Raw genomic sequence first — 7,804 nt, 5'->3', positions numbered from 1 at the left:
TGAATTTGGGTCAGTTCAAAAACAGTATTATACAAGTATCTGGATAATTTCATATAGCGACATTTTAAAGAAGAATCCAGAGTAGACCTGAAAGAATTGGAAAAATCAGTATATTTATGGAGATCGTATATTTACAAAAGGGAGAAGGATATTTTTGAAGATATATCAGACATCTACTTTAATTACATCATTAAAGAACATTTCAGCATTGCTTTTCTATGTTTTGATAAAAGTACAAAACACCATTATCAATGATCATATCTTGCTATTAACACACTAAAGAATACCACCACAATTCAACAATGGCTTGTGTTTGTTCCATTTTAAGTCGTTATCAGTTAGTGGCCAGCCCATCACTCATAGTCACCAACATGGCTTATGAGAATTTTGATAGAAGACAGATGATTATGCACATGCTCAAAGCTGAAATATGAGATTCTTGTCAGGAGAATGGATATGATAGGTGGTGGGAAGTGGGAACCAAGAGTTCTGTGTGCAAGAGAAATCTCAATTGAAGAAGTACACATGAGAAGGAAAAAAAGAAAATATAAATGCTTCATATATCAAATGTTTACTCAAAACTAGATATGCAGAAATGCCCAGGGTAATGCCTTTAAAATAAAGCAAGCAGGAAAATGGTTTGACTATATAGCTGAACCAGGGAAAATTTGATATAGCAATCAGACAAAAGCTAGAACAGAGGGAATGTCTTGAGTCCCTCATTTGCTCACTTTACTTTTCAAATTGTTATTAAGTGCATGTGATATACCATTAACAGCAGGGGATACTGTGAAAGTAAAAATGGTAACAATGGCACAGGCACTCAAGGGATTTATAAGGCTGAAAGCTGTCAAGTATTAGGAGGCTCTGGTATAATTATGGCAAGGCATGGAGTCGGTTAGCCTTATGCAGTTGTGGCATGAAAGCTCAGAGTTAACTAGAAGTAGATGATGGGAAAACACTGATAAAAGATTTAGAAAGGGGAAAAGAGAACAACAGTTTACTAACTCAACTTGACAAGTGTTTATTGAAGACCTAAGCATGTCAGTTACATTAAAAGAGATGAGAGATATGGAAATATGGAAAAGAATATGTCTTCATTTGGATTTCTTCAAGGCAGACCATGAGAGAAGGCTCTAGCATAAATACTTGCACAACACCAATAGGAGAAAAGGGGTGATACTGGGAATGAAATGAGCCAACTAAGATTATTTGCCAAACTGAATATCACAGAGATTTAAATCTGAGGATTGGTATAAAACACATTTCAAAATGTTCCTACATGAGATAGAGGGGAGTGGAAGGTATTTATGAGCCTAGGATTATGTCTCAGAATCACAGTTGCAGTCGGTCAGCATCTAAGAAAACTATAAAGGATCTTGGTAAGTTACTATCAATTTATAAATTATAAAATTTATGTGTGAAAAGCATAAAGTTATGTATGATATTTAATTACAAAAATTAAAACTGCAAGAGATTCTCAAACTGTGAAAGCACATTTTTGAGTGGTGATGATTTTTTCCAGAAAGATGCCCTGTCCTTATTTCATTATGTCTTCTTTTTAAAAATGCTTATGTATTTTAAAGATAGAGTAATAGAGAGAGAAACAGAGGGAGACAGACAGAGATCTTCTTTCCATTGCTTCATTCTCCTAATGCCCATAACAGCCAGAGTGGGATCACGTTGAAGCCAAGAACCAGGAACTCTATCTGGGGCACCAACATGGGTGCCAGAAACAAAACCATTTCAGCCATCACTGCTTCACAGGGTGAGCCCTAGCAGAAGGGTGAATCAGAAGCAGGACAGCTACAACTTGATCCAAGGCACTCAGATACGGGATGTGGATCTTCCAAGGGACAGCATAAAGCATTATGACACATGCTTGCTTCTTAGTAAAACTGCTGTTTTCCTTTTTTTCTCTGCATTCTGAGAGTGCCATAATTGGTTCCAAATTTGGTGGAACAATAGAGGTGGTAGTTATTTAAATGTCTCAAGTCCCAAGTATGGATTATATTTAAAAACAGAATTATACTTAGACTTCAGATTGTTTGACCTTTGTGGATTTTAACTGAACTCGCTCTAAACTGGAGGTGTGATTTAGTTGCTAATTTGTTGGCTCTGCACTAGGGAGAGAATTGGAAGATCATTAAGAATTGAAAATATCCTTTTATTTTTTAAAGAAAGGATTTATTTGTTTATTTGAAATTCTGTGTTACAGAGAGGCAGAGGCAGAGAGAGAGAGAGAGAGAAAGAGAATATCTTGCATCCATTGGTTCACTCACCAAATGGCTGCAATGGCCAGAGCTGGGCCAGGCCAAAGCCAGGAGCCAGGAGCCGCATCCAGGACTTCCACATGGGTTCAGGGGCAAAAGCACCAGAGCCACCTTCTGCTGCTTTCCAAGGCACACTAATAGGGAGCTGGATTGAAAGTGGACCAGTCAGGATTCAAATTGGCACCCATATGGGATGCTGGCACTACAGGCAGTACCTCCTACACCCCAGCAAATATCCTTTCTTGAGATGTCTTGGCTAGCTGGATTAAGATTTGAAGATGAAGGTAACATATACTGAATATTAGATTCCCTAATTCCAATAGATACGGGCCTTGACTCTCCCAGCAATTTTTTCTTCTAAACTGTGATATGAACCATGGCAGTATCATGGATTGGTTTATCAAACTTGTCCTTAAATCTTGATTTTTCTGATCTAACCTATGATATATAAAGACCTTTCTATTACACTAATTTTGGGACTTCTCATCCCATCCTTCCACAAAACAACCTTGGCTATGTTTATTTTTCTTATTCTTAGCCCCATTACACTTCTTTTATAGGAAGCCTACATAGGGAAAATATAGGAAATCAGTCATATATAAATAAATATATTTGAACATCAAAACAATGTTGGAGAAAAGTGAGCTGTATCTGGATTAAGATATACTTGGTTTCAAATTCTGGATTAATAGATCACCAGCAATATGAATTTAAGTGTGTTACTCAATAGTATTTTCTAAAAAAATGATTTGAGTGGTTAAATTGCATATGAAAGTTAAAGCTCCTTAAACACAGTTTATGAATCAGTAATAGACAACTGATGGTTACTTTAGATTAAAATACTAACTTCTACTCCATCAAGTTGAACACTAAATGTCAGTCATCTAAAATTTTTAAAATTTCTTTATATTGAACCCTGTATTCATAAGTATTCATGTAACTTTAGCTTTTTAAACTCTGAGCCATATGTTTTGGCCCCAATTCTGTTCCCTAATAGTGGCAATCATATGCCAGTCTCATACATCAACTGTAGTTAGGGAAGGCAGAAAGGGAGAATGGCAACAATAAATAATTTACGTAATTTCTGTGAACCACAGATGCTTAAGTCAAGCTGTATTAAATATTTTATAATTCATAATAGATTAATTTATTGCAGGTTACCACCTCCAGCTGTTTTATAAATCAAGTGGTAAAATTGTATTTAATAAATCATTTTCATTTACTAAGATAGTATAAAAATTTAACTGTCATATCAATAATAATCAATAATATTGCAGGTCCACAAAAGAAACTTTCATGAAATAAAACTTCCTCAATATTCCAACAAATTTCATATATCAAAATCAGACAGAATTTCAAAACATTTGCACAATACCATAAGGTAATATGGTTTTTCTACTTACTACTTGTTGATTATTTATTTAGTGGATCGCTTCTCGGCCTTTTGGCTAAGATCAAGTGTAGTATCTGTTCTTATCAGTTTATTTATTTAGTGGAGAGTTAAGCTTATGGTTATAAAGTAAATTCAAAATATGTCATTGCAAAATTTGAAAGAAAATCAGAAAGAAAAGAGGAATGAGTGTGGGAGGAAGAGAAGGAGAGGTGGTAGGGTGGAAAGTATCATTATGTTCCTAAAACTGCATATATGAAGTATATGAAATTTGTTCCTTTCATATAAATTTAAAAAATTAAAGAAGATATGCTTCAAATAAACTTCATTTGTCTTGCTTTCTTCATTTAATAGGTTCAGACATTGACCAAAAAAAATCTGCTTTCATAACCTTGTAGCAACCTCCAGATCATAAATTCCTTTTCTTCTTTTAGATGCCTTGCTAATTTTGTTAAATGTTTCAGTGCTTTTATCCTTCAAGACAGCATGCACTCAATCCTGTAGATTCTTGTTCCCCCCACATAAGTTCTTAAAAACTTGTAGAAAATATCCATATTTTAAAAACCAATGAAAAGTTTTTGTGAATACTATTGGTAATTTTTTTCTTCTTGCCTAATAGTTGACACCAGAATGAAGTTATAGGTGGAAAACTAGGGTTTCTTGGGGAGAAGTTATATGCAGAAATTCTAAAACAGCAAGTTTATGAGAAAATGAATGAATCAATATTCTCATGGAGAAAATTTACAACGTTTACCTCTCTTATTAGGATTTGCGCTCAAGTGTAGTTAATACACACAGCATTATATTTAGGATGAATCTTCTTAAATAATTTTTAGGACATTTATATTAGCTCTATTAGTCTCTTAGCTCTATGAGTCCCTTTCTGTGGGCTTCTTATCATCTCTCAGGTTCTCATCTTTGCTCTCATCTGTGTAAATGTGAGCTTTTCCAGAGAACTTTTGGTCCTCCCAGTTCTCATCAGCACCATATTACTAGATTTGGTAGCACAGCTCATTCTGCAATCCTATATGTTCTCATAGCTCACATTCTCTTATACTTCTGTCATCTCCAACTGCATTAGGAGCTTCCTGAATTTAAGTAATTGTTGCTGAGTATCAGTATCCCTTAGACTTTTCACAGTCAAGGGTGAAGAGAGAAATCAAAAAGGACTTATTGAAGTACATGTTAAAGACAGATGATAGCAGACACAAGACTAGATGTCAAATTATTTTGTATATTTAATGTAATTAGATTTGAAATTCCAACATGCATTTTTACGATGTAAAACCATGACCTTCTTTGTTGCCTTTTCTTTCAAAAGAATAAAATATCCATCAGTGGGGTTTTTAATATATAATGATACATCAAATTATGAATGTTTATGCAATGTCTGAAATAATGAATATGAAGTTTATATATAGCATTATGAAAAAGCTATAACATTGAAGAAGACAGGCATGAATTTCCTCATGCTCCATAATCACAACAATTTACACATAAAACTATGAGAATATTTATAGAATAATTTTATATCATGATGTTAATATAAGTATTTCAGAAATTTTCCAAATTTCTGTAGGATCTTTGTTATAGCTAAAAATCATAAATGCATTCAAAGCATATGGAAACATATGAATAGCATAAAATAAATGTTAGAAGAGTGAAGGCTAAAAGAACAAATAGCATGGCAGCTAAACACAAGGGCATGGCTCTTACTACCTGCTTTTTCATTAAAGTTTTTATTGAGAAATTGTAATTTTGACACTTGTTTTGTTAATTGTTGATACTTATGAGGTACAATATGGTGTTTTGATACACATATATGATGGACATGATTAAATCAAGTTGATTAGCATAAAAATAACCTTGCTTGTCTATCATTTTTATGGTAAGACTTTTCAAATGTATTTGTAATTATTTTTATTAACAATATTGTTATATAAAAATTCACTTTTTTAATCAATTTATTTTGTTACATTTGAAAAGCTGAGTGAGAGACAGAGGATGACTGATGGCGAGATATTCCATCTGCTATTTTACTCAACAGATGCCAGCAACAGCCGTGGGTAAACCAGAAGTCAGGTGCTGGGAATTCATTCAGGGGCTCTGAAATGAGTGAAAATGAACCAAGTATTTGGGCCATCCCTGCTGCCTCCCAGGGTGACTCAGTAGCAGGAGAGAAGCAGGATTTGACACCAATTGCTCTGATATGGGATGCAGTTGTCCGAAGCCGTTTCTGTACTGCTGTATCAAAAGCCCATCCCTTCTTTCATTGTTTTGAAATATGAAACAAATTATTGTTGATTATATAGTACATCATTATTGACTATAGTCTTCCTGCTGTGCAATTGCTCTCAAATCTACTCCTCTTATCTACCCAAAGCTTCGTAAACTTTGATCCACCACTCATTTCCTTTCTCTCCATTCCTCACAACACCTTCCCTTTTGTTACCTATTTTTCCGCTCCTATACATTCAATATCTTTAGATTCCATATATAAGTGACAACATCTGGTACTTGTTTCTCTGTGCCTGACTCATTTCACTTAACATAATGTTATCTGAAAGCATCTATGTTGTCGCAAATGACAGAATTTTCCACCTCTTAGGTCTGAGTAGTATTCTATTGTGTGTATGGCCACATTTCCTTTATCCATTCACTCCTTAATGGATGCTTAGGCAGCATCTGTATCTTGTTCTTGTGAATAATGCTGCAATGAATAAATGAATGCAGATATACCTTCGCTATACTTCATTAAATCTCATTTCATATTGATTTAAATTTCAACTGGAACACCTACTGGCTTGGCAGTGGATATATTCTAGGACTTATTTCTTATTTTTAAAATAGGATCTAATGCTTTCTTTTCTTTTTTTAATTTTTGACAGGCAGAGTGGACAGTGAGAGAGAGAGACAGAGAGAAAGGTCTTCCTTTTGCCGTTGGTTCACCCTCCAATGGCCACCGCAGCCGGCGCGCTGTGGCCGGTGCACTGCGCTGATCCGATGGCAGGAGCCAGGTACTTATCCTGGTCTCCCATGGGGTGCAGGGCCCAAGTACTTGGGCCATCCTCCACTGCACTCCCTGGCCACAGCAGAGAGCTGGCCTGGAAGAGGGGCAACTGGGACAGAATCCAGCGCCCCAACTGGGACTAGAACCCGGTGTGCTGGCACCGCAAGGCGGAGGATTAGCCTAGTGAGCCGTGGCGCCGGCAATACTTTCAATATCACCTGAAAAGTATTAGAATCATGCCTGTAATACAGTGAGTGCTCTTAAAAGCTGGGTAACTATTGCTGGAAGTTTAGGAACTTGTTTGAAACATCACTACAGAGGAGTACTTGATGTGTATCAGTTTCATAATAAACATTTGTTGATGAGTGCATGAATGAATGAATGAATGAATGGATGAGGAATATAATGAAACAGACAAGAAAAGACTCTACAGAAAAGCCTAGGGAGGTTGAAAAAAAGACAAGACCATAAATAATGAAAGGCTTTAAAATCAGTTTCTTTATGTGGAGAATGAGCAGACTAAAACAAACTGAAACAACATTTTATTTTTATTGAAGAATATTAGTCCAGCTCTCCTACTGCATAAGCTTTTCCTGAAGAAAATGCTTTTTTTCAGAAACTATTTTGACACATACCTTATAGTCATTTACTGTTATTTTTTTTTTTTCAAAATCATTTCCATGTAGCAAATTAGCTCAAGTTCTAGTAGAATCAATCATGGTAAATAAGTAAAATAAAATTATTATAGAAATAGTGATTAGCATTGGATAAGATCCTTTAATACTTTTGGAAGGGAAAAATCAAAAACTGCCTTAAGCTTGAAGGCTCTCTGAAAAATCTATCTTCCTAGCCTTCAAAATTCATCTTGCTACCTTTGCTGGGTGATATCATTGAAATACAATGATACTCTCCCAACCACACACATGCTTTTTTTTCAACTGCAGGTCACATCATATTTGTAGTTTGCTGTCTTAAAATCACACCTGGAATATATCCCGGTGTATTGATTACCTCTCAGTTTTAAAATGAAAAATACAACTGACTTGGAAGGCAATAAACCAAGTGGTGGGCAACTTTCTCTACCACTACTTTATTTATTTATTTATTCTTTTTTTTTTTTCTTATGAGTAA

The 7,804-nt window shown here is 35.1% G+C and overlaps 1 pseudogene; it reads left to right on the top strand.

Annotated features, from left to right (window-relative positions):
* The first annotated feature begins 3,701 nt into the window (after nt 1-3,701).
* On the top strand, nt 3,702-3,822 carry LOC127490486 (U2 spliceosomal RNA; annotated as a pseudogene).
* The last annotated feature ends 3,982 nt before the right edge of the window (nt 3,823-7,804 follow it).

This window comes from Oryctolagus cuniculus, chromosome 2, assembly GCF_964237555.1.
Source record: "Oryctolagus cuniculus chromosome 2, mOryCun1.1, whole genome shotgun sequence".
Classification (NCBI taxonomy): domain Eukaryota; kingdom Metazoa; phylum Chordata; class Mammalia; order Lagomorpha; family Leporidae; genus Oryctolagus; species Oryctolagus cuniculus.
Note: the sequence above shows the minus strand (reverse complement) of the source record. Positions and strands in the feature narration are given on the sequence as shown.